The sequence below is a fragment of the Pyxicephalus adspersus genome, chromosome 1 (genome assembly GCF_032062135.1).
Source record: "Pyxicephalus adspersus chromosome 1, UCB_Pads_2.0, whole genome shotgun sequence".
Classification (NCBI taxonomy): Eukaryota; Metazoa; Chordata; class Amphibia; order Anura; family Pyxicephalidae; genus Pyxicephalus; species Pyxicephalus adspersus.
The window spans coordinates 140,701,486-140,722,596 of record NC_092858.1 but is presented as its reverse complement, the minus strand read 5'-3'; positions in this window follow the sequence as shown (position 1 = coordinate 140,722,596).

Genomic DNA, 21,111 nt, shown 5'->3' with positions numbered 1-21,111 from the left:
ATACTTATGTTATTGGTAATGCAGCATTTTTATTGACTTTGAGCAAAAAAAGAACAGTATTTTCATGTGAACCTTGTTATAGGTTGGCACTGTATAAAAGATAAATAAAACTAGAAATTACTAATCATGTAGTTTAGCAATTCAGCTTGGTTTTGAATGCCACACAGGAGATTGGGGGCGGTAAAAGGAGGTCAGAAATGATCAATTACCTTTATTTCATCATCACCATAGGGAATCATGTGCTATAAAATGTGGCCAGTGAAGGCATATTCAGAATATTAAAAGAAAAGAAAAATGGCTGCCTTGATTTCTACTGTACCCGCAGCATGTTTTCCGGCAATTCTATACACTTTTACTAAATCTTTTTCTTAACAAATACTTCACAATTCTGTCTCTTGTGCCAATGAAGTTTAAATATTGCATTGTAATATTTCAGATCTGTTTATCTTCAATTCCAACAGACAGTTACCTGGTTTACCGCAGACCTTGGGGCAATTCCCAATATTGCAATTACATAATTTCAACAGCTCTATGAAGGAAATCATGGTGGTGCACTATGGGACATATATATAAAAAGTATACTGCAATTAAAATGGCTTGCTGCCCATATTAACCAATTCACTTTCAACTGCAGTTTGAAAAAAAGTTTAGATTTGATGCATTCAAATTCAAACAACAAGACAATTACTTTTTAGCACATTTTTCCTATACTTATTTAAGTGTTGGCACATTATTATAAAAACAGAATGTCTAAGGAACTTTTTTGAGCAATGAAGCCCCCCATATGGGGTGGCACATAGAGACCTTGGCAACTTAGCTCTGAATTTTTGCAGGTTTTTCATTGTTTGATCTTCTTTTTACACTGGAAACACTGTCTGGTTCCCCAAATTGGTAGGCTTGTGATCCTCAAGAGAGGCCTGGCGTAGGGGAATGCAGAGAGGACTAGTGGAAGGCCTACATGATTGGAAGGGGTAGGGAGCAGGCAATGGAAGGGTTAAGTGCTGGATGGTTCGAAGGGGGAGTGGGCAAGAGTAAAGGGGGTGATGTAGTGGGGGGAGGGGGTTAGAGGTGTGAAAAGGGGGGAAATCCTTGTTTTGGGGCTACAAGGGTTAGTGGGTTTTTAGTAGGAGGTTGGCAGTGAGGTCCTCAAGGGAGGGGTTGTGTTTATATAATTTTCAGTGGGGGTGAGAGACCCATCTTTGGTATGGGAGTCTCTGAAACTGTTGTGGTTATGGAAGGTTCAGATGTTTGGATTGGAAAAGGGCTGTGGGTGCTGGTGGTATCGTTCCCAAGCTGGGGGTTTGCGGCTGGGAGCATACAAAACACAGCGGCGCAGACCCAAAATAGTATGGGGGAGATGTAGTGTGGGGGGGCCTTCGAGGACCAGTAACCTGGGAATTATTATCTGTGTATTGTTATTTATGGTTAAATGTTGTTGATGTGTCAAATATTGGTATTTATGGTTATTTATTTTGAACATTTATTGTTATTTAAATTTTTTTGTTAAAAAAAGGCCTAACCGGCCATTTAACCAATTTGTGTGGTGTGTCATCAGGTAAGGGGGGGGAGGGGTGGACACTGAATGCGGGGGCTCTACCTTGTACCAGCCATGTCATTATATATATCTTGAAGCCCTTATCCGGTGTCATCTCTTCAAGCAGAACTATCAATAAAAAAATCAATAACACTTACCTGTATAGGTGGAAAGCCGTTGAAAAACCAGCGCCAGTCTATTTGTCAGCTGGCGTCAATGACTGGTACTACTTACTGCCACCCCCAGGCAGTGGTTCACTGGCAAGGTTCACTGAGGTTGTGGCGGTAATGTTATTACAACCTCAGGGCCAATGTGAATTATAGCATTACTCAACAAAAAGACCAGCTCTAACCTAAGATTAAAGTGTTTTACAACTTGTTTCTGAGTGTACAGTATATTTATCTATATTTCTTCTAATGAAAACAGCTAAGTAGTGACCACACATAAGCCAGGTCACCAAACTCATGAAACCCTAATTCTAAAGGTTGTTTTCAAAGCTTAATCACTCTGCCACTTTTCTATGACATTTTTCTTGCTAGCTACTGAACAAGACAGCTTAAACCCAATGTAATCTCCTTCACATCTCTAGGATGTTCTATTTATACTTCCTCACCATATTATTTTTAATTCTTTAGCTATGTAATTCATTCTCTAAAAACAACCATGTAGATCCTGAGCCTGCCTGCAAGAAACAAACCCTGCAATAACAGCCCAGGTAGCTGAAATCCCATATAAAGGTCATTCTTGTGGGATGCAGCAGTGAAGTCACCAAGAACCCAGAATTAGGTATTGCCTAAATTTTTTTCTTGACAAATACAGGGTGGAGAGCTAAAAGGGAAATGGACTTCCAGCTGCATGGAATGTCCAATTTATTTCTAGGTGAGGCAGGGCATTGTTATATGTTAAAGCCCATGTTTTAATCTTTTCACTGCACACCAACACTTTGGTGAATCGAAACCATAGGACATGGCTTCATAAATTATTTTACTACTTGTAAAGAATATGCAAAGAATATAATATCCTTAAATTGGGTACAGGTACTTCATGTTACTGCTTATTTTCTAAAACTGTGTTTTTATTTCAAAACAAAAGAAGACGCCAGTAAAACGTAATTTTATAAGCATCAGTTTAGAAACATGTTCTGCAACATTTGTTGAGTTTGAGAAAAGGAAACAAAATCTGAAACAGAAATGATGGGGCAGCACCTTAAAACATAACAAAGGAATAACAGCATTGTTGTCTTCTTTTTATTTTTGGAACTGCAGGCTTGCTGATAAAATGGTCAAAGTCTACAGGCTTGGAGGCACACAAAAGGAAAAGCAGCCCTTTGCCTTTTAGGAAAGAAACAGTGCTTGCTGCCTATGTAAATTGTACTTTTTCTGGCTGAAAAGTATTATTTATGAGAAAAATTTCATACACAGATTCTGGATATTTTAAACATTTTGATGTCATTATTTTTACACATAAGCTCATGTAACCATTAACTTATTTATGTAGATTCAGAAATCATCTTTTTAAAACTGAAGCTTTTATTAAACATGGTAATCCTGGCATGAAACATTTTTTCAGGGACACTTGTGATAGGATGACAACCCTCCTCTAATTCTCCTACACTGTTATACTATCACATGGGCTTTTGATGAAGACTATTAATCGCTGTTGCAGCACACGTTACAAAGACCTGGTTTCCTGTTGTCACCATCAGGAACTCCTGCTCAAACAATTTATAATAGTTTTGAGTTGAATGGTTAATGACTGTGACTTTTCACAAGCATTTATTTCCTTAAAAGCAATATGAATCTAAGATTTCATATAGAACATGGGACTTTAGGCCGATAAGCTCAAATTTACTATTTTTTATAATGTAATGTAATAAAAATGTTGTTGCTGTTTTCATTTAAAGATATGTCATTACATATAAAACTTAGATTAAAAAAGTGCAAACCTAATATTATTCCTGGTTATGGTGACCCTAACAGGAATATTTTTGGGTTTGCACATTTTGATTCATATAATTCATATGATTCATATTGCTTTTGATGTATTGTTAGGGATATGGGCTGTACACATGAGATAGGTTGGATACTTTATTTGAATATTAGGTACTTATTGCTTTTCCCTAGGGGATTTTCTTTCACTTGTCGTCCTTCCTCAGAGACTGGCCCATAAGGCTATTTAAGCCATGGCATCCTCTTATTAGTTTAATCTTGACATTATACTGGCTTGGCAAATTGTTAACACATGATAATACCAACCATTGGTTGTACAATGAAGATGACCATTTGTTTTTTTTTATTAGTGTTTCACTTTTCACTTGTAAGATCCTTGCTTTGTTTCACACAGCTAAAAAAACGAAATAATGTGCTCCAAGCATCTATTCTACACCATTCAGGAACATGTCCTGCTATCAGTTCTCAATTTAATGAGCCCTTGTAAAAGAAAAAAAGATGCATTTGTTTATTAAAAATCCGTAGACCATATAAAGGCTAACAAGAGAGATGTTTTGAGGCATTTTCTTACAGCGGCCAGGTCACTTATTCCCAGAAAATGGAAACAGACCGCGTCACCCACCTTGAAAGATTGGCTTACAGAATTAGAAAAGATACAACACCTGGAAAGGCTTGTTGCGGAGGACAACAACAAGTGGGAACAATATAGGTTGACATGGTCAACCTGGGATTGGTTCAAGGAATCCACCCAATTTAAAGTTCTTTGGCAGTGATCTAAAGTGAGAGCAATGGTGTCGGTCACATTATTTCGAGTAGGTATGTAGTAAGGTTATAGAGTAAATATGTGCTAGGCCAGTCGGGCCCTCCCCTCCCCTCTTTTTTCCCCCTCCCTTACCTATCCCTCGCTCCCCCCCTGGGCTATCCACTTTATTGTCCCTTTCCCCGTCCCGTTAAAATATTTTTGCACAAGCGATTTTCTGATGTATCCTCCGGTATATCCGGGGACGAGCATACTATTTGAGTCATTAGATCCAGATGTCTGTTAAGTTACTTTATTTCAGTTAAGGTTGGTTTTGTGTTAAGTACATTTTCTTCTGTGTCCTATATACCTCCTGTTTTTCTGTACCAATGGATCTATGTATGTTCATAAGCACTGTTATATAAATGTAAGGTGTCATTTGTATTAAAAATAATGAGTATAAATGGTGGGCCGGGAGGTTTTTCTGGCCCTCCTTTTTCCTTTGTTTACATATGAGATATGTTATTTTCCTGTTTTGTTATAACTTGTGTAAATATTAATAAAAACCGATTGATACAAAAATTCGTAGACCTGTGGGTGAATTACACTCATATGTATACACGTGGTTTATCCTCCAGTTTCCATTTGTACAATGCAGCCTCAGGGTTCACTGCACGTTACTGGCACTATCATCTTTCACCACCATTGAAAATATAATTTTGCCTATCTCTTAGAGGAAGGTGGTGCTTTATTGCAATTTCAAATTCCTTTAAAAGAAAAGAATATAAAAAGAAAAAAACAGCAATGTGCACAAAATACACTACCCCCCCTAATAATGTTGCCTGCTCCTTTAATACAGTATGTACTTAACCCAGGTAAGTCTGTGAGTGTCCAACTTCTCTGTCCAGAGCTATGCCTCTTCTTCTAAGTCACTTCTTCCATCTGTTTTCAGTATATTTTCTAGGCATAAAGCCAACTCCACTGGTCATATTATGCACATAAATACAATATACTGTAATATATATATATATATATATATATATATATATATACATAAAACTCTAAAACAAGGTTTTAAAACTTCTCTAATTGTTTTATATCATTGTGTTGCTGTTCTCATCCTATTCTGTCCTATTCTATCTGTCTATTAAAATGTTTTCAGATGAACAAGAAGCAAAGCTCTCATAAAGCTCTCGAAGATATCAGTAAGAAAGAAATTAGAGGTCCCAACTCTTTATTACAGTACTTTTTCTATAACTAGAAAAACAATACGGCTGTGCATACACATCAAACTTGTAAAGCCAAATACATATAATATATATAATATTTTACTAAGGGGTCTATTTATAAAACAGGGAATCTCAAACCTTATCCCTCCCTCTACCTTTCCTAGTGGGAATCAATTACTGCCATTGAAACACATGGACCTGGATGATTCCCACAATGGAATGTTTGATGCATACCATATCAAATAAAAGAGAATGTCCTATTCCAAATATAATGCTTTTCCTTTGTTACAAATATACAGGTGGAAAACATTAAATGGGATTGTTTTTAAAATGTGTTAGAGAGTTTATGGTTTGGGTTGTTTTGTTTTCCACCTACTAGTTCAGAGGTCTTTCTATCATGGCACATTAGGCATACAGTAGGCCTGCACAGCATGGCTTATATTTGTCTATCACACACTAGTGATTCTGCAGTAGGCCTGCTGAAAATTGTGCCCAGACCTCTAACAGCCTGTACTACTTCTATATGCTCTGTAATCACCACGTCTCTGCAAGTCATTCTCTTAGATATGTGCATATTTCTCCAAAATGTGTCCTGTGCCTTTGTTTTTCCTATTTTTTTATATTAATACATCTTATTTCATTGTTTTATGCATTTTATCTGCCAGTGGTTCAGTTTCTTTGCTCAGGCTTGATTGGTCCTTGAGCGTGCATTAGCATTGCATAATGATGAATCTTGCCACGTGATTGGTTCCCAGAAGGACAGTTCATATTCTGCAGAAAAAGCTGGAAACAAAAGTAGGCGATATAAGAATGTGGAAAATGAAAAGATTTATGTAAGCAATAAGACAATGATGAGCCACTTCATAAGCAAAATAATCTACTCGGGGATGTGCATTAGATACCTAATGCCTACTTATAGCATCTAGAAGAGCATTAGGACAGTCTTACACACAAGCTTTTTTGTGCCTTATCATTTGTGTACAGCACTGCCAGCTTAGGCCATTGTTGCTTGAAATTCACAAAAAGCTATACAGGCTTGAAATAAATGGCTGACTTCCTGAGAATTAAAACCCATTCCTACAGGTCTACAGTATTGCTTCAGCTTTTCTCTATATTCCAAACAAGAAAATAACAATATGAATCCTCGAAAAAAAGAATTTAGCATATGATTATTGTTTTCTCCTGGGAGTGTTTTTAAACTAGGATAGTCATGGACCCCAGGCATTGGTTTGGTGATTATCTGACTTGCTGGATGGGTTTGGGCATAAACAAGCACACACAAGTCACCCAAGCAATGCATGTTTATGCTCTGAAGGCAGATCAGGGAGGAGGCTGATCTCTGGGACATAAAAAAGATTTCTGACAAAATTTCAGGCCTTTTTGATCGTCTGCTGATGCCACAAGCATAAGTGTTGTCAGATAATGACCAGATCAAGGTATAATAAAATTCATGTCTGTTGGCAGTCTAAAGGATATGTCATTGTCTGCACCTCATTGGTAGGAAAGAGTGAAATTGCAAGAAATGCAGAAATTTTAGCAGGATACATGGGGCTCATGATCACAATGGAAATGCTTTCTTTTTAAGGAGTAATAGGAAAATTCCTGTAAAAAAAAAAAAAAAAGACCGGGTACTGTCATAAGGGTTATTGATCAATGCAAAAAAACTATTTTCAGAAAATACCATTTATCTATTTTTATTATTATTATTATTATTATTATTGATAATAATAATAAAAATCAGTATTTATATAGCGCCAACATATTACGCAGCCAGTACACTAAATAGGAGTTGCAAATGACAGACAGATACAGACAGTGACATAGGAGGAAGAGAGGACTCTGCCCAGAAGAGCTTACAGTCTAGGAGGTGGAGAAGTATCACACAACAGGCCTAATTTTTTAAAGTGGATACATTTTCATCAGTGAAGCTCGGGGATTCAGCAAACCTGGAATGGATCTGGTCCAGGATTCAAAACATTTGCTAGCAAATAGCAATTAACATTGAAGAAATCCATTAGGATTTGCAAGGTTTGCTTGATCACCCAACTTTACTGATGAAAGTGTGTGCTCTCCAGCCTTGAAGAGCTTAAATAAATCAGGCCCCATAGGAATGTGATATGGATTGGTGGGTAAGTGAATTATTATTTAAATACCATATGTTAGTGATGTCCCTGTATCATACCTTGAGCTGTATGTGATGCTATTTTATTTAAAATTAAAGTGTGGGGTTTCCCTTAAATTTCCATCATGATCATATTTTATCAATAATATCATTAACAATTGTCTGCTTTATTATTGCAGTGCAGAGGATATGAGTTAATTGGTTAAACTTTGTCATTGGGTTGTCATGACCATTGCTGGATGATGAAATTGACATTGAATATACATCTGGGGACATAAATAAACTGTTTTAATAAATCTGTAAGTATGTGTTGATGGCTAATATTTACATTTAAATTTTTGTGAGGATGGGTAAGAAGTATTAATATATCATCCCTGTACTCATACCACTGTGAGTGGGGGGAAATCTGGAGTTTTGGCTCCAACAAGACCCCATATTCTTTTATTGATGACTGTATGTGGGGAATTTATCCTGTCCTTCAACATCGGGACCCCCGACTTTTGTTTTTCAATAAGCATGTACTATATTTGTTGTCCTGCAGACTCTGTGCTAAATGAGTTGGATGTGTGGATTACCCATATGACAATTACAAAGTACTTTATATCAATATTGTACAGAATATTATACCCTACTTCTGCCACAGAATTTACTCTGCGAAAATGTGCTGCTCATGCCTACTCATGGACCTGGAAGCTTGTAGTGTAAATAATGAAGTTAAAGGTTATGAAAGTTTAGAGAGGCATAGTTGGCAATTGTCTATGATATACAGTAATGCTTCAAGCAAAAATTGGTGGTTACTGACTCTAATGCATTTGTAAGCATCAATGTATGGTTATATGCACAAAAGCTATGCATCTTTATAGGTAGAGAGATAGCTGTCAGTATTGTGATGTCTGCTGGTGTCCCCATATAACCTTGTCTGTAAGTTCTATATCATATAGTTAAAGATGTTTTATATACATTTATGTTTTTGTGCTTATGTTTTATGTTTGAATATTTATCACCAGGATATATTCATTCCAATATATTGCAATTCACTCCTTGTACAATATTTTGCAAAGGCCCGCTGTACATTTAGGGCTCTATTTATTAAACAGGGAATCACACATTCCCCTCAAACATTTCTTTGTGGGAATCTTCAAGGCCCATGTATTTCAATCTCCATAATTGATTCCTACAAAGGAATGTTTGAAGGAATGTTTTATTCCTTGCTCTATGAACAATACAAAAAATATCCATTGGAATGTGTGATTTATTAGGGATGAGCAAAGCTAAGAGATCCCCCGAAATTTATTAATAAAGATGATCAAGCAATGGGGACAACAAGTGGGACAACAGTAAAAAAGCAAAAAAAAACAAACAAAAAACAAAAAATCAACTCGAGCAGCCCTGGAAGCCCTAATACATTAAATCTTCAAGATGTCCACCATTTATGTAAAGATTGCTAAAACGTACTATATTTAAAGCTAGAAAAGGGGCCATAAAACAATTTCCAAAGCATTTAGGTGCAAAGAATTTTATTATCTTACCTGAAGAACACATTCATTTTTCTTAAGAGAATGAGTGACAGGGTCACATGCAGACTGTTTCCATCAGTTTGATATACATACCCCAAAGATGGAAGACTTGAACATGGTGCCACTAGAAATCCGAATTAGGAGTGCTTATGGAACAGTAAAAACCTACTGTATATAAGCAGATTCAGCTTGACCCATGTGGAAAACTGAGCCCCCCAAAGTACCTTGAAATTGAGATTTGGATTGGATATCCAATTTCATGACATGAAATCTGGAGATCTGCTGTAGGCAGGAGTGAAGTACACATTATTTTCCTATCCTTCTTACAAGCTTAACTGTTGCACTTGGTGATTATCCTAATTCTTGGCACTGTTCTATATGAATAAGCCCGCTCATGTCACATGTCACTGGTAATTACAGAAATGATGCTGCAACTTTTCTAGTAATCCTTTAGTAAATTACATTGATTTACTTTTGGCATTTATTAGGATTTATTCTTTAAGGTGTAATGTACTGGATAAACTCAAAGTTATGAAATTTCCGACTCACTTTACTTGTACAATCAAACCAGAATAAAGGGACAGATGGAGCAAGGTGCTTATAGACTAATGAGACAATCATTGAAATGTTTCTAGGAGATTGTCTCCCTTTACTATTCCCTGCTTTAAAAACAATTACTGCAGTCTGCAAAGCAACCATACTTTTAAAGAGGGCCTGGTGAATAGCAATGATGCAGGATATTGTCCTGATATAGAACATACAAATCTTAAATGTATATCTAGCAATTGTACCAATTATTCAGATATTGGTTTCCTGCAGCCAGATTAGTGAAGAATTCTTACTTCTTGCTTATTGATTTCTTGAATATGTCCTCTAGACCAGAGGTCCCCAACCTTCAGTCTAGTGGGCCATGGCCGTCTGACAGGTGGGCCGTGGCTCTAGCTGGTGCACTCACCAGTGGGGACAGAAGAAGGACCCTGCTTGGGGGGAGCGTATTGACCAGAGCCACGGGCCATGTCTCCCAGAGATATCCCAGGCTCAGGTCTGTGGGCGGGTTGTGTTTCTGGACAGAACCCACTCTCCCATTGCAGGCTCAGACCCGCAATGGGAGAGTGGGCGGGTTCTTGCATTATGATGTCACTCTGATGGGGAGTTTCTTCCTCTTTGAGTGACACACAGCTCCCCGCACATGCGTTGTCCGGAGTCCATGCATTTGGTAGTCCGTGATGTGCAAACGGTTGGGGACCACTGCACTAGAGAATAAAAAACAACTTGTACAGAGAGAATATAAAGTGTCATTGCTGACCCTTTGTATTTGAAAATGGGAATGTGAACTGGGACCAAATAAAAACAGACTCCAGTAAAACATGGAAAAAATGCATAGGTATTCCCTGGTCACAGCCGAGTGCTAAATGTGTCTAATTTTCATTCTGGTGTTAATCCTTACCAGAAGGATAACTCTAATGTATGACTACAGTTATCCATGTTTAAAAATTGCTTTCCTTGCTGTTCTTGGCTTCTTAAAATGTAAATTCTAACAATGATCCTTCCTTGTTTTCTCAGTTTTTGTCTGTATACCATTGAAAGCATTTTGTATTATCTGCAAGTGAAAAAATACCTGTTGTCAGAAATTCAGAGTTATCCTGTGTCCTGTGCACATCTCCCGATGTTGGGGAAATCTAAGTACCTCTTTTGAAATTCCAAGCATCTCTTGTGAAAATGTAAATTTGTAAATGAGAATATGTGCCTAAGTACCTCCTTTGTGAACATATTCTAAACAAGGTTTGATGGATATCTCTCTTTGTACACAGAATGTGCTTGGTGTCTTCTGTCATGAAATTTCCCATTGAGAGTTCTTCTGATGAAACTGTAACTACAAAACGCATATGGACATTTTAGATGGCGGTGTAATACCTTAAGGCACTAATGTCAATGTGATGATGTTTTTTTTTAGTGTGTTCCAAATAAAAAAATTGTTTTTTGGATATGACATCGATGAAAGTAAAAAAGTCCCAATAAGACATTTTTTTTCTACTTTTGTAAAATTAAAAATCTTCAAATACCTTGTACAGCAATACACTACCATGCATTGTAGTGTACTGTATGCTATTATGATGGGTTCTGCAATTACCAGCATAACCAGACAATCAATCACTCAAACCGAGAAGTGTTAAAAGAATTTATATGACATTTATTGCAGACAAAAGATTACATAGAACAAATGAAATTACTTAATAAAGGTTACAGAAAACAGCTGTTGGCACAGGCTTACAATAATAGAATGTGAAGAAATGAATTTACTGGGCTCAGATTAGGGGGTTTCATCTTCTGGAGTACCTCAGTTCATTTGAGGTCAGCTATTCACCATGATATGGAATAATAATCTTGTGCCAGCATGCAATGAGACAGAGCATCCACTTCACCTTAACAAAGGTACTGCAGTTTAAAGTCGTATAGAAGAATAATGCATGGCCCTTTTCATGAAATTATCAATGATTATATTAAGGGAAAAAAGTTACATAGAAAGGATGGTTATCTAATTCTCAAATTGCTTCCAGGAGAAAACTCTACATGGGCTCCGTCCCAGACTGTTATTTATATCCATTGACAAACATATACCGAAAATGTGGAGAACACTTGATGTCCTTTAACATGTTAGAGAATAGTTTACTGTTTAAAAACTTCCAACACTGTTAGAATGGTACAAAAACACTACATACATATGTACTACATTTTTTGGTGCATTAGCCAGCCCACTCAAATAATTGGGCTACAATAATGCAACAAACATTGTAAGGCATTGTGTATATAGTAACACAGCATAATAGTGTGATTGGAGGCTTATTGTTTGGTTCTAAGTTTAGTTTGCAGAAAAGGAATGTGCACTACATAGGTCATATGAAACAAAGCTGGAGCCAGTCCCACAAGTACAGGGAATATGGAAGAAGTAATTGTTAGTAACTTAGTGTTCTATCTGATTTATGACCTTTACAACATAATTGTATTACAGCACAACACAACTCCCAGCAACGCACCAACCTTATACAAGTTTATGTGATGTGGTGCCATTTATTCTGGATAACACCCTAACTAATTTTCTCAAAACATTTGCAGTACACTGCAGCCCAACATCTTGTGCTGATGAAAAGTGCAGGTTGCACAGTTTTGGTGCATTTTGCCACATTAGGCAGCTTAGTCAAATGAATGGGCTGCCTTAATGCAACTCACATTAACACATAGCATAATGCGTAACTGCAACTACAGAGCATAGTGTTAAGACAAAATTTCGGCAATAAAACAGAATTGAACTCGTTGATGGGTAACAAGCTTCTGGCATAATCACCATAGTTGTCCATTATGGTAAATACTTCTGTCCACAGTTATCCCTTTTGGCAATTGGACATCCACTGATAATGTAACTCAGCAGCTGGCTCTGTATTCCATGGTGCTGCATACACAGACAAGTTTTACAATGCATGGAAATGTACAAAAAGCCATCAGGAACCGGTGATTTTTTTGGCAAACAGAATTTACATGTCTTTTTTGTGTGCTCTACCTCCTGGTGACTTTTAGTTTTTTCAGTTTAAGTCCGCTTTAAGCCCATCTCCAACTTGGCTGTATTGTAAGCAAGGTTCCAAAGGTCAGCCCTGTGCAGCACTGGGAATAGAGTCTTCCTAGCCAACACAAGTTTGGAACAACAGTTGCTAAAAAATCCCATTCTTTGTTTATACCAAATCAGGCCCTGTCTTGATAATGTCAGCATTGCCAACTGTAGGAAATATTACACATTAAGGAGACCATTCACCCAGTGCACAGAGCACAGGAGAGGTGACAGGTCTCTTTTCTGGGAAGCCCCGGGATCCCACTATTTGCAAACACCCTTTTAACAAAAACTGCTAAAGACTGGAGGAACATAGCTGCAAAAACATATACTATCTGCACAATCTACATGGGTGAGCGAATTTATATGTCTATAAAACGTAATTTCTGCTTGGAGAAGAGTTTTAAGCATAAATGCAATATTTTCTCATTAGCTCATCAAATTTGCTTGTAGCTTTGATTAGCTATTTAAAATGATGATGACAACACTAAGACTGAATTCCTAATGCCGGTATACATTATTTATCTAGCAAAAGTAGAGCTAGCCAGAGAATGTTGAAAATTCTGGAAGAGAAGACGTCCATGTCTGCTATGTGATCTTTAAACTATTTGCCATGTATAACAGCGTAAGCATGTCTTACCTGTATACCCCCCAGGGACAAGGGCAATTCTTTTATTTCTGCTATGGACCTTGTCACTCAGCAAGGGCTGCCAAGTCACTGCTGGAGGGAGGAAAGCAAGGGAATCTAACACATGTTTTCAACATTCCATCACCCATCATGAAAGGTGTACAGATGCAAAATGTTCAATGCTCAAGGTGAGTATCAATTATAATCTTGGGAAAAATCAGCACATATACAACTATCCCCTATGTCATTTACTAATCTGTACTGCTGGATCACTTAACAGCAATTAACAGGAAGGATGCTATTGTTTCCCAATAGGGATGCAGCAGGGAGCTAAAACTCATTTTCTTACTGACCGCTGCCATGTGCAACGTTCAGTATACAAAGATAATAAATAGCAGGAAGAGAAAAAAGCTTTATGAAAGAAGAGATTTACAGCTGAGTCTCTTCTGCCATAAAATTTCTCATTTTGTATTGTTTAGGGGTGAAATTTTATCTTAAACCTTTTCTTTCTTGTTTTCCTCTGCATAAATGCTGAATGGATGGTTGATAAAGCCTTTCTGTTTTCATTGCATGTCTGAGTTTATATCCAGTAACACCATCCAAATGTTTCTCCAAAGATAGCAGATCATTGCTGGTGCCCATTAGGGTGTTGTACATAGGTTCTGACCTGTGCTAAGGCCCATATGTGATGCTGAGTTTTCTAGAACTGAAATGTGCAAGCAAGCCTGTATAACTGTAGTTAGGAATGAAGGTAAGACTGGAGCTCAGCTTTAACCTTATTTCATTTTAACAGAACTGCCCATGACAGCCATGTTTAGCCATATAGCCTTAGTGCTCCCCCAATTTTGCGTAAATAACTGAATCTTGGCTGTTGATGTAATATTTTAAACAAGTTTTATTGTCTAGTTAAACGTTTTGGTGCTTAACCTGTTAGCCTTAGATCAGTGCTGTATTTATAAGTCACTAAAATCACATTTGCAGGTGAACATTGTGTACTCTGTGCAGAACAGCGTACCTAAACTTAGAATTTTCACTTTACATAAAAGGGTAGACAACCGTTTTATGTAAAGTAAAAATTCTGTTCATTTTTTTTTTTTAAGTGCAAAAAAAAAAAAAAGGGTGCAGCACCGCCCCCTGATTCTCTATCGCCTAGACCAGAGATTGGCCTTTAAGCCAGATATGGCCTAGCTGGTAGTTTGTTCCGGCCTAACGCCCCCTGGCCGATCCGGCCTAATCCCAGCCGGAACCAATTACAGGAGCTGGAGCCACCGGAGCTCCGGAGCCGCATGCGGCTCTTAAGCCTCCATCTGGCCGGCATTAACACTTCCGCCCCGGAGTAAATAGGGAACATTCCTTCTCCTCCGTATTCATTGCGTATGGGGGCGGAGCATTCTATATGGGAGCGGAGCCATTAGGGCGGGACTCGAGAGAGAGTCCGGCCTGGTGTGCTCCTGCCTAACCCTGAAATGTTCTAGTGGCCAAAAAGGTTTGCTGACCTCTGGCCTAGGCGATTGAGAATGAATAGGAGCACAAAGCCTTCCAGGAAACCTACGTTAGGCATATCCGGAGGCTCCTGGCATCTCGGGCTTGCGCAGAAGGAGCCTTTTTGCGGAAAGAGAAATATTTGCATGCGCAGTGAGATTGGCAATGTTTTTTTTCATTCTGCATCACCCGATCTTGCACCTGGGTTGTAGGATGAAGAACAGGAAGAAGAGAAGATGGCAGCACCCGGAGCGCCCACTCTGGAACGACTCCCGGGATGACGTGGGACCCCATGCAGATCACCCCCGGAGGGATTGGACTGCTTTGGGGGATTAAAGGTAAGTGTATTTTTTTTTTTTTTCTGTTTTGAGTTTAGTTCTCAATTAGTTCTCAGTTTGAGTTTAGTTAATAATTCTACAAGCATTGTTTGTATTGATTAACTGGATATGAGTTTCTACATTATTTCATTAATATAGCTTTAAAAGTTTTATAATTGTGTTCAGTAATCAGCATATGCAATCTTTTGTATTTGCATTTTTGTGTCTATGTATATTAATATATTTACTTTAAGTGTCATGTGTGGTGTCATTGTGTTTAGAAACATTTTGTATTCTGTTTAACGGCTCTTTAAAATTCTGAGAAATTTATATAGTTTCTAATGGCTGAAACGTAAATTCTCTGCCATTTTCTTTAAAGCAGACGTGGCTGATTCCATAGGATCGTTTGACACAATGAGGGCTGTACACGCTATTCCCCCTCCACCAGCCAATCCTTCTCCCGAGTTGCTGTGCATTCCTCTAGCAGAAAAACACTATTCAGTTCCAGCCTCACTTGAAAGATTACCACACACGCTAATTAGGACTCCTGCTATGATTAAAAAGACATTTCAAATTAGAACCACCATACAGCAGGACTGCAGAAGAAAACAGCTCTTCATGAAGCCAGCAGGAAATGTGTTTTTATTTTTCTGTAGAGCTGTGATGGCACAGACAGCTGGTACAGACACAGGGGTCAGCTCAAGTACAATATTATGGGAGAATCTTGAGATCTAATGGTGATAGCAAGGTCAGTTTAAGGGCATCCAAGAATTCCTGATACTACTCACTATCTTCCATCTGCACCGTTCTGTGTAATTGGTGAATTTAAACCAGGATTTTGTAAACCAAAGTGGTGAGGATGGTGATCCCAACTACAAGAAGGGAATGGGATAGGAGGTGGGATAAGGACAAGAATAATGTATTACAAGAGTGGACACTTACATGCAGGCTTGAGAAACTCCACTTTGGTTTTCATGTGCTTTATCTGACATATACATTTGACACCAATTTCTGCTGTTAGAGGGAAAACCAAGATAGTGAAATGCTAATAGTATGCAGAAAACATAGCAGATATTTTAATCAGACTTTGTCCCCTATACCCAGTCACCCTATCATCCTTGGAGGCATCCCAACCACAGAAGACTGGACAATGAAAGCCCGTATACTCACAGTATGTCCTCACTCCTTCAGGATGCATGATAAACTAGATTGGACTGAGAATATGCAGTGCCGGAAAGAAGTTATTGCATGGATGGTGTTGGAAAGGTAAGTATTGCAGCCAGATCAGATTTTTTTATCTATGACACCTCCTTGGGCACCATTACAATAATAAAAAATAGATGTTTATTTTGGGTTTTGTGTAATGCACTGCATATAAAGTCCAGAGAGTACTTGGTAACTTTGTATCTCTTTGTTACTGTGTGTCTTTACTGTGTCACATTCAAATTTCAAAGATGTCTTTCAGAAATATTGTGCTTAGGAGTGTCCTACATCCCAAACAGAGGTCCTACTATTACCTGAATATTCACAAACATGATGGCAATGGCCTGGTGCTCTGCAACTAGCAAAAAGCTATCAGCTAAGCTGTAGTCACTGGATGAATTTCAAGGTGCCATTTTTAATTTTGAATAAGTGCACATATAAACAGCATACTAACTGGTAACCAAAAGCTGTCACACAATTTCTTAAATTAGTGTTGGTAGGACTGATGTGTGAATATTTAATAATAAAGTCACTACTATGCTCCATTTGTTAAATACTTATTTAGTGGCATTTATTAGGTGAGCTTTTAATACAGATTTGTTAGGTATTCCAAGTAGAACCTCCTTTTTCCTCTGTGGTCCACAATGTGTGTTCAGTAAAGTGATTATTTCTTCAGCATTATTCGCAGCCTGCTGGTATACATGTGGTTAAGGACAATCTTTCATATTTAATGTAAGGCTTATGAACAATTAATTCAGTGGAGCTACACTGCAACTAATGCAGCTCTGACATATTCTGTTGTCGGGAAGAAATGGAGGAAGCAGACTGCTTTGCCAACATGTCAACTAATGGGCTAAATATAGGCTATGGTAATTGTGCAGTAGAAAAACAAGGGGTTAGACTTGGGTTATGGAAACACTGCTGAACAGCTGAACCACCAGATCATTGCACTTTGCATCAATGTGTATGCTTGGACTGTGGGAGGGGGTGGGATACATCCTCAGCTGTATGCCTAAAATGGGGAAATAATGGTCATCTGAAAAAAATACTCAGGACCAAGGATACATTTTAGGTGATTGCGTGGTTGTAGCAATAAAAGTTTGGATAAAATATACAGGCCAGGTAGAAGGTATTGATGAGTAATTTAAGTGGGAAGGGGGATAATATCACAAATGTTTGCCTAAGACATCAGGAGAAGCATCAGAATGATTGGATTGGATCTTCTATTTCTATCAGCTGCGTCCCTCTGGTCATTTCATCAACAGGGTCCTTGTGCTGTTCTCCATCCCCCAGAGTTTTGCTCTATAGGGGATTATAGGAAGCTGAAACGAAGTCAAATTTAGGAGGGTTCACTGCATGCTTGCAAATGTATGTATTGATTACATAACTGCATTCAATTGAGTCTTATATCTGCCTAGAGTGCTTTAGGTGCACTTTTTTTGCACTTTACGGTTTTCGTTACACTACCCTCTCCTGAAGAACATGATTAGGGTGATGAACTAGGTGACAACAATGATGAAGATTTTAAAATTGAAGAGGACTCTGTCAGTAAGGAACTTGATCAGCACGATTTGAGTGATTTGGCACTATCAAAGAAGGCTTCAGAATTCCTAGCATCAAGACTTTGTGAAAAAACTTACCGGTACTTGAAAAAGAAACAAAGGTATCGTACTTTGGAACCAAAGAAATTGCATTTCTGCAGTACTTTGGAACTGACAGTGGCTTTGTTTATTGCCATAACATAACTGGTTTAATGGAGGAAATGGTATATCCAATCTTTAACTCAACTGAATGGTGACTATTCATCGATAGCTCAAAGCGGAGTGTGTCCTCCTTCACAATGGCAATATATTTGGGTCAGTCCCAATTGGCCATTCAGTTTCTCTTTGTGAAGAATATGCAGACATAAAGAGAGTCATTGAGTTGTTGCAATATCACTAACATAAATGGGTCATCTGTGTTGACCTTAAAATGGTATGCTTCCTTCTTAGCCAGCAACGAGGATACACCAAGTATTGCTGTTATCTGTCCATGTGGGACAGCAGAGCTCGTGAAAGGCATTGGGTGGAAAGGAATTGTCCTCCAAGATCTGCCCTAAAACCAGGTGATCCAAACATTCTACATGAGCCACTTGTTGATAGAGAGAATATTATATTTCCACCTTGCCAACTGAAGGAGACTGACGGAAACTGAAGGCTGGTGTGTTTGATGGTCCACAGATTTGGCAGCTCATCAAAGATTAACATTTCATAAGGACAATGTCAGAAGCCGAAAAGAATGCTTGGTTATCATTCAAAGCCATTGTCAAGGACTTTCTTGGAAACACACAAGCAAAGAATTACACATAAATATTCCAGAAACTCTTGGAGAGCTACAAAATGTTTGGTTGCAATATGAGCATCAAGGTGAATTTTCCTGCATAGCCATCCTTCACTTCCGGAAAACCTTGGTGTAGTCAGTGATGAGCAAGGTGAATGATTCCAGCAAGATTTGCAGGTCATGGAAGGATGGTATCAGGGTAGATGGGATGTACATATGATGGCTGACTATTGTTGGAGCACCCGGCGGGATTGTCCAAACACTGAACACTCCAGGAAAAGCTATAAGTGTAAATTTTTTACCTAACCGCTTACCTGAATAATTTTCAAATGTTTTACTGTAAAAAAAATGTCATAGAATAGTAATAAATCCTTTGTATGAATAAAAGAAATGTAAATAAACAGTACATTCAAGTTATTTTTTTATTATTTTTTTAATGAATGTAAAATGTGTATGTTTTTTGACAAAAATGGAGGGTATCATAAAAACTGGATGTCATAGCAAAAAACTGGGGTCATTTCTGAATTCACCACCTAAAGATTAGTAAAAAAGCAAGTGTAAGATCTAACTCTAACCAAAGATCTAAGATCTAACCAAAAATGCGTTCCCCGGTGTAATTAAAATGCAGTGATAAAAAAAAGCTGTAGAAAAAGATATTTTTAACAGGTGTATAATATTGCTTTAGACGGAGACCAGTGAACAGCCTCCCACATTGGCACGAGGTCAGCCATATAAATCTGGACAGAGCATATTCGTCTACAGTACAGGGAAGCAGCTGCACTGGGGATATAATAAATGAAGATGTGGAGTCATTTTTCTGTGGTAATGAATCTTCCCCCATATTCAATGCCAGACAGCGTTCTCATATGTGGGCCACATGCTCTAATCTATGAAACAATTCACACCATACGCATCGCATCCATTAGCTGAGGTGCCCCGGCCCTTTGTTTACAGCACTCTCCATTCTAGCGAGAGCTCCAAAAGAAAGACAGAGTGTGTGAGAAAATTAGACTGACAACAATGTTTAGAAGGTGAACCAGTCAAGGGCAGAGTGACCGTGAAAGAAAGGAATATTCTCTCACTTGCATGTTTATGCTACAAGATGACCAAGCCTTGAGAAGAAACAATTTACACCACTACGACTTCACATAGTGAATTAAAATAGAGCACGCTGAAAGCTTTTAATCTCCAAAAATGTTTATGCCAGATTTTATTTAAATCACAGCTCCAGTTTAGATTTCTTGGTAGCAATCTTTGCTCTGTTTTTTGTTTTTGGCCATGTTTTGCATGCAGGGTACTTTGACCTTTCTAGCTTTGCATCAACTTTGTGGGAACCTCTGGCTGTGCATCGATGAGCCCCAGAAACCCATTTGTGTTGTGGCCAGCTGTCGTGGTATTGATGCAGCTGCCAAAGCTAGTAATCTTTATTATTGGTCCAAACAGCATAGTGGCCACAATCCCAGTGTGATATATGGGACATGCAGTCTTCTTCTGCTTCTGACCCACCACAATGCCTCATAACATTTCTAAAAAATAATATTGTTTTGGTAGATATTTAGTATAAATGACATTGTCAACTGGGGAACATAATTATTTCGGTTACAGAATTTCTTCTGAGAAGGAGGCAGCTGTGTTGATTATATCGAGGCACAGCTGACCGCCAGATTGGTTGCTGATATTTTGGCATGAATGTCAACATACAATCATGAAGTCAAAATTATTGATCATACAATTGATCATTGATCAATCTGTTTTGCTTTTACAGGTTTTCCTTTAAATTGAGGCCATGGGGCAATTATCACCAATGATTTTCTGATGAATGGGATAGATTAGGAATTTTAATTACTGAGTCCACAAAAATATACGGACTCTATAGGCCTTTCCAAGACTGGAGAAGACATTTGCCAAATAATTGCAAGCAATTTAAAAAACAAAAACAATTTCAGTTTTGCCGGATCACACAGGTTCTCCAGTGACATTCTATCTTCTCCAGTCTTGGAGAGCTTTAATAAAACAATTCCTATGTGTTGCCAACCCACCATAGCTGCTGAACATTCCAGGCAGATCAACAAGTATTTTTATATTATATTTTATTTTTTATTTTTCTGTACATGCAGGGACTTTTAGAAATGTGTATGTATTTTTTCTTTTCTTTTAGCCTTGATATACAATTAAACCAGAATTCAGATGCAAGTGCTCTATGATAAAATCAGAAACCCAGGAGCCTATATTCCTAGGCATTGCTGTCTTATTCAAATTATGTGTTTGAACCCAATGGGCCTGATTATTTTAAAGCTCTCCAAGGCTGGTGGGGATACACTTTCATCATTGAAGTTGGCTCATCAAGCAAACCTTGATTGGATCTGGTCCAGTATTCAGAACATTTACTAGCAGATACCTTTGAAGAAATCCATTCCAGGTTTGCTAGATCACCCAACTTCACTGATGAAAGTGTATTCCCTCCAGCCTTG